General features: G+C 38.3%; 1 long non-coding RNA gene across 1 annotated transcript; it reads right to left on the reverse strand.

Moving 5' to 3' along the window:
* Positions 1-372: 372 nt before the first annotated feature.
* On the reverse strand, positions 373-6,661 carry LOC134816606 (uncharacterized). The gene is made up of 4 exons (XR_010160426.1): positions 6,023-6,661; positions 5,447-5,553; positions 1,585-1,743; positions 373-998 (listed from the first exon to the last, which is right to left on the reverse strand). It is a non-coding gene; the product is annotated as an uncharacterized LOC134816606 (long non-coding RNA).
* Between the last annotated feature and the right edge of the window lie 986 nt (positions 6,662-7,647).

The following is a 7,647-nucleotide window of genomic DNA, read 5'->3' on the forward strand; positions in this document are numbered from 1 at the left end:
ACTCCTCATGGAAGTGATTAGATGCTCCTAATTAGTTAACCTACTTGATAATCCGACCAAAATTGGACGGGAAGATCAGTTTCTAGGCACCTCTACAAAAGATGTAGATTGATAACCTTACAAGACACGCGCCGAACTGGACCCTTCGACGGTCTTCATGTTGCATATATGATATATCAATGTTTGGAAAAAATGTATTACGAGTATCACCCGCACAGTAATTCATTATTTGTTATTAAAACTAAATATATTTAATACACTCCTGCGCGCAGTGTTGTGACCTCCCTTCGTCGTAATTAGCTCGTATTCAGATTGAACAATTTTGAAGTCAAATAAATGTTGTTTCTTTTAGACTTAAATAAACAATATGGATGTAGTCCGAAAGTAATTTGTCTACTAAATAACATTTTGAAACTATGAACAAAATTGGCGAAAATTTGCCGTAGATTTGACCAAAAAACTACGCGCAGAACTAAATATTTCTTCATAGACGCGTGAAAATTTTTGAGTTTAACATTGAATATTTTAGCTTGGTTATTGTAATACTTAATTTTCAAGTCTCTATCCGATAACTAAATATTTTATCTTTACGACAGTATAAAATTTGTTTGTATATTTGCTAAATTAAAAAAACAGTAGGAATAGAAACGTCGAAGGTCTTGCGCTTATTTCAGTCCCAAAATATACTCTAATCATAAACTTCATAAAACCCACTGAAAATGATGTCTACAGGCATATTAAGCCCTTACACCTTCCCAAATCATTTAGCAAGGATTCAGAGCCAGTTTTTAAAATTAGCTTTCGAATATCATTGTTAAGACATAAAACTATAAATAAATGAGTGCCTTTTTCTCTTTCGTCTCGATAGTTTCTCTTTCATTTTAACATTATACATTAGTAAAAGCAATCAGCGATCTTTATTAATCATTGAAGGAGTAGAGTAATTGGTCCTCGTCAATGTTTAGTGTCTGATTACAGTTTCGGTCCGACCTCCACAACTGAAAAGATATTGGGGGTATTATCAGTTATGTAAATGGAAAAATTATATTTGCATCATAAAACTATGAAAACATTGAAACTAATGTTTTTGAAGGCTCGCCTATTCGTTTAAGCAATCAAATAGTCAGTGCATGCACAGTAAAGAACAGTTGAAGGCACCGGGAATGTTTCAAATATAACCTCTGTCTACTATCAAGTATCAGACCACACACTCCACTGTCCACTATGTACTATAATGTACAATGGCAATTAAAATGTGTTCCCGGCATTTTAAAATGCGCGCATCTTGCGCCGTGACCATGACGGTCACAGCGCATGCTGGTGAACGGAGGTAGGCTGGTGAACGAGTTATTGGGACAAAATTGGAACATTTTGGAACATTGGTTACATCGGTTGTAGACATGCAGTGATTCCCAAACTTGGTTTGAGTGGTCCTAGGACCAATCTAAACGCTTTCCGGCCAGTTTTAAACCGTTCTGAGCACTTTTAGTTTTAGGAGAATATTAATTTTTGTTCATTTTCGTGCATTCCATGAACCTGGGTAATTTTCATGCTCATTGGAATTTAGAAGGTAAAATAACTCACATAACAGTGCTCCCGACAAGTTTCACGGATATAGTGATTGAGTTTCTAGTCACCTAGCCTCTTGGCCTGAAAGATTTCTTGTTCGGCAGGGTGACTGCTTGAACGTCAACTTCAACCTTTCCCACTGTGCACTGCATCGAATCGAGGTAGAGTTGTTAACTGAAATATTGCATTCAGTCTAGCGACCTTTAAATCTGGGTCAAACTTAGTATTTCTGAAAGTTTCGCAAAATTTTATTGATTACAGAGGGTGTGTCACGCCACTCTCTCCTTAAGATCTTGCAGATGTTAGCACCATACCGTACCTGTTCATTATAATAGCCCTAGACTATTGCATGAGACAAGCCTTAAGCAAGCACCCTGAAATAGGATTTACCATTAAAAGCCTTATATAATGCCTAATAGGAGTAGGAGAGTCAAGGTGGAGTAGGAGAGTCAAGGTGGAGAAGATATCGGTCACTGGTTTTGTGGATGACATTGCTCTGATAGCAGATACTGAAAAGGAGACAGAGACGCTGATGCAAGAGATAGAAAGGGTTGCTGCCACAGTGGGACTTAGAATGAATGAAGGGAAAAACTAAATTCATTACTCAGAACATCGAGAACCCTGATACCATCAAGTCTCTGGGTAACCATGCTGAAAGAAAGCCTGTCTCTGAAGAAGGAGAGACGATAAAAACGTGATACGATACGGTATGTTGAAATAAAGCCAGTCTCTGAAGAAGGAGAGATGATAAATACGTGATACGAAACGGTATGCGAAAGCTATGTAGTTGATCAGACTTAAAGTTACGTGTTCTTAAGAGGGTGAGAGGTTCTTTAGTAAGGCCGACTGATTAAATGAGGCTCTGAAATGAACAGGAATCTAGCAATAATAGCATGGAGAGTGGGGAAAATCAAAACGCGGAATAAATAATCTAACTCTAAGTTAACGATAAACTGGTACAGAAATCAAAAGTCCGAACAAGGAGTCTAGGAGTAGGAAATAGCTGTGAACCAAACAAACAGAATGGCACCCGTGCATGATATATTAAAATATGTACCGTTCTAGGATGCCTCCGCAAACTTTTGCTCCTCTGTAAATGCACGTGTTAGTGCTGTAGCGAAAGCTATGTAGTTGATCAGACTTCAAGTTACGTGTTCTTATTAGGGTGAGAGGTTCTTTAGTAAGGCCGACTGATTAAATGAGGCTCTGAAATGAACAGGAATCTAGCAATAATAGCATGGAGAGTGGGGAAAATCAAAACGCGGAATAATAATCTAACTCTAAGTTAACGATAAACTGGTACAGAAATCAAAAGTCTAGGAGTAGGAAATAGCTGTGAACCAAACAAACAGAATGGCACCCGTGCATGATATGTTAAAATATGTACCGTTCTAGGATGCCTCCGCAAACTTTTGCTCCTCTGTAAATGCACGTGTTAGTGCTGTAGCGAAAGCTATGTAGTCGATCAGACTTCAAGTTACGTGTTCTTATTAGGGTGAGAGGTTCTTTAGTAAGGCCGACTGATTAAATGAGGCTCTGAAATGAACAGGAATCTAGCAATAATAGCATGGAGAGTGGGGAAAATCAAAAAGCGGAATAAATAATCTAACTCTAAGTTAACGATAAACTGGTACAGAAATCAAAAGTCCGAACACGGAGTCTAGGAGTAGGAAATAGCTGTGAACCAAACAAACAGAATGGCACCCGTGCATGATATATTAAAATATGTACCGTTCTAGGATGCCTCCGCAAACTTTTGCTCCTCTGTAAATGCACGTGTTAGTGCTGTAGCGAAAGCTATGTAGTTGATCAGACTTAAAGTTACGTGTTCTTAAGAGGGTGAGAGGTTCTTTAGTAAGGCCGACTGATTAAATGAGGCTCTAAAATGAACAGGAATCTAGCAATAATAGCATGGAGAGTGGGGAAAATCAAAACGCGGAATAATAATCTAACTCTAAGTTAACGATAAACTGGTACAGAAATCAAAAGTCTAGGAGTAGGAAATAGCTGTGAACCAAACAAACAGAATGGCACCCGTGCATGATATGTTAAAATATGTACCGTTCTAGGATGCCTCCGCAAACTTTTGCTCCTCTGTAAATGCACGTGTTAGTGCTGTAGCGAAAGCTATGTAGTCGATCAGACTTCAAGTTACGTGTTCTTATTAGGGTGAGAGGTTCTTTAGTAAGGCCGACTGATTAAATGAGGCTCTGAAATGAACAGGAATCTAGCAATAATAGCATGGAGAGTGGGGAAAATCAAAAAGCGGAATAAATAATCTAACTCTAAGTTAACGATAAACTGGTACAGAAATCAAAAGTCCGAACACGGAGTCTAGGAGTAGGAAATAGCTGTGAACCAAACAAACAGAATGGCACCCGTGCATGATATATTAAAATATGTACCGTTCTAGGATGCCTCCGCAAACTTTTGCTCCTCTGTAAATGCACGTGTTAGTGCTGTAGCGAAAGCTATGTAGTTGATCAGACTTAAAGTTACGTGTTCTTAAGAGGGTGAGAGGTTCTTTAGTAAGGCCGACTGATTAAATGAGGCTCTAAAATGAACAGGAATCTAGCAATAATAGCATGGAGAGTGGGGAAAATCAAAACGCGGAATAATAATCTAACTCTAAGTTAACGATAAACTGGTACAGAAATCAAAAGTCTAGGAGTAGGAAATAGCTGTGAACCAAACAAACAGAATGGCACCCGTGCATGATATGTTAAAATATGTACCGTTCTAGGATGCCTCCGCAAACTTTTGCTCCTCTGTAAATGCACGTGTTAGTGCTGTAGCGAAAGCTATGTAGTCGATCAGACTTAAAGTTACGTGTTCTTATTAGGGTGAGAGGTTCTTTAGTAAGGCCGACTGATTAAATGAGGCTCTAAAATGAACGGGAATCTAGCAATAATAGCATGGAGAGTGGGGAAAATCAAAAAGCGGAATAAATAATCTAACTCTAAGTTAACGATAAACTGGTACAGAAATCAAAAGTCCGAACAAGGAGTCTAGGAGTAGGAAATAGCTGTGAACCAAACAAACAGAATGGCACCCGTGCATGATATATTAAAATATGTACCGTTCTAGGATGCCTCCGCAAACTTTTGCTCCTCTGTAAATGCACGTGTTAGTGCTGTAGCGAAAGCTATGTAGTTGATCAGACTTAAAGTTACGTGTTCTTAAGAGGGTGAGAGGTTCTTTAGTAAGGCCGACTGATTAAATGAGGCTCTAAAATGAACGGGAATCTAGCATGGAGAGTGGGGAAAATCAAAACGCGGAATAAATAATCTAACTCTAAGTTAACGATAAACTGGTACAGAAATCAAAAGTCCGAACACGGAGTCTAGGAGTAGGAAATAGCTGTGAACCAAACAAACAGAATGGCACCTGTGCATGATATATTAAAATATGTACCGTTCTAGGATGCCTCCGCAAACTTTTGCTCCTCTGTAAATGCACGTGTTAGTGCTGTAGCGAAAGCTATGTAGTCGATCAGACTTCAAGTTACGTGTTCTTATTAGGGTGAGAGGTTCTTTAGTAAGGCCGACTGATTAAATGAGGCTCTAAAATGAACGGGAATCTAGCATGAAGACTGGGGAAAGTCAAAAAGCGGAATAAATAATCTAACTCTAAGTTCTCCACTACCTGAATATTGATCGGGAACAGGTTAGCCGCGTATGTGGAAAGAGTGAGTTAGATTATAGGTAACAACGGGTAGTCTCAAGCTACCCGTCTTTGCACCGTAACTTAGCCATCTGATCTAGAAGAGGAAGGGAGGTTATCATCTACACATACTGTATTAGGAAGTTAATCGTGTCCTAGCTACAGATCATACCTTATTAAGAAATTTATCCGTATCGTATCCTGAAAAAAATACCTTATTAGGAAGTTTATCGTGTCCTAGAAACAGGCCATATAACAGAATTATCACTTTCTCCTCCTCCCAATCCACAGTATTCCGGAGTTTCTGCAACGTCACTAAAACTGCAAAACATTGTAAGTTCATATGTAGATTCTATAAAAGGTTTGAATTAAAGCAGAGAGGTTAATAAGCACTTATCATATTTAGATTATATGTTATAGTTCAGTCAGTTTTTTTTGAGACGCCTCCATGAACCACCACGGGGCGACCTGCCCAGTAGTAAGAGCTGCCCAGTAGTAAGAGCTGCAGGAAATCACAAAAGCAATGAGGAATGTTGAAATTAAATGACTTTTGTCATTTATGGGTGCTTGTATAATAATTTTACCGCAAGATTTTGATAATCTTTGTAATAAACTAGTGCAATGATTGGACAAGTCACAATCAACAATGATAAAAGTGTTTTATATAAAATAACCTAAAGCGAGAATGTCGTTAGTTAACTATAAAATACAGTACCAAGCGATGTATTAAAGTAACACAATTATACTCGTTCTAATTGATATTAGCTTACTTTGATTCAACGAAACCTACCTTTTATCTGCTTTCGTGAAATTCAAAAGTGATGTTAAAGTAACACGAGCCCTTTAAAGCTTGCAGGGGTTCCTCCTATTATCGTTGATCAATTATGTACCAAGTACACTATGTAATACAGCAAAGTCGTCAGTCGATAACTGCTGTTAAAGCCATGAAAGTTCAAAGCGAGTGCAGAAACAAGAAATGGCGCGAAATCATAATGTTCAAGCCACACGTACAACGTATGATCTGCATTATGCTCCTTCATCAACTAATTCTAGTTTTAAACGATTTTGACACGCTAAAATGCGCGCGTGGATTTGCGCGGCGCGTAGAAAAATTTTAAAGCTGTCGGATAGAGGTTAATAAATTTTTCTACTGTCAACACAGCCCAAGTTATTCATGTTTTAATATCAAAAAATGTCCGATTTTTTTGTATTATTTTTAACTAATTTCCTTTTCAAATCGCTGCCACATCAAAATTATTTTACGAAAGTACATTAAATTTTCACAGAAAGCAAGCTCAATCGTTTTAGAACTAAATTAAAAAAGAATTTAATATAAAAATGTTAAAACTTTAAAATTATCGATGGAATAAATTGCCAACGTCCAAATATGTGTAAAATACGACGAAGGGAGGTCACAACACTGCGCGCAGGAGTGTAATATAACTAATTACGGAAGAGGGGGGTAAAAATTTCAAAAATTGATTACGTAATATATATATGTGAACGATCAATAGCAAAAGATTTTATACCGATTCATAAAGTTTGAAAGAATAACGAAATTACTGCAATGCGCGCGCAATATGGGGAGTGCGCTTTCTGTGGATATGAGATATATACTAGTACATAATAGTCTTATAATTGCTCTAACCATGAACTTTTATCACGTCGTGACCCCCACGGTCGTTTCACTAGGTGACGATACAGGGGGAGCCCGGAGCCGCGCACTCGTGCGCACAACGTATGACAACCATGAACCAGAGCCCTCTCACGTCGCTTTCAGTAGCGCGATTGTTGAAGGCACTATTTTAAGCTTGTGAAACAATGAACAAGCGCGTCAGATCACACAGTACGCTTAGACTCGAATGGCAATGTGAAGTTTTATAAATATATATGTTATATAAGCAGGCGCAAGTTAAAGTATTACGACTTTTTATTTGTCATACTATTAAATTGGATGTGCTTTCTGTGGAGATATAGCTTGTAGGTTTATAACCTACCGGTCCTCCCAGGAAACCCTACCGGCTGGGGTATATCTCCAAAAGTAAAATAAATAGAACCTTCCGGTTTTCAACAAAATGTCCGTCTCGTAAATTTAAAGTTGGCTCCCCAGGAGGCAGGAGCACAATTTGGGACAACTTAGATTTTGAATTAAACCAAAAAGTTTGATTTTGGGCTAAATAAAATATCACAGCTTTTAAACTTTGCGAAGTAATGTCGTTGTCATGACTACTAGGCTCAATGCAGCGTGCGAAAGGTAAACTTGACGTGACGCGCGACGCCATACGTGCTGTTGAAAATCTATCACCTCTAGCAAGCCCAGCAGGCGGTAAGGTTTTCTGGGCTGATATTTTACGAGTATCACCCGTTAGATATAGATATAGCACGCGCCTTAAATAACGTTGCAAATTTATCTGA

The sequence above is a fragment of the Bolinopsis microptera genome, chromosome 6 (assembly GCF_026151205.1).
Source record: "Bolinopsis microptera isolate Bmic1 chromosome 6, MBARI_Bmic_1.0, whole genome shotgun sequence".
Classification (NCBI taxonomy): domain Eukaryota; kingdom Metazoa; phylum Ctenophora; class Tentaculata; order Lobata; family Bolinopsidae; genus Bolinopsis; species Bolinopsis microptera.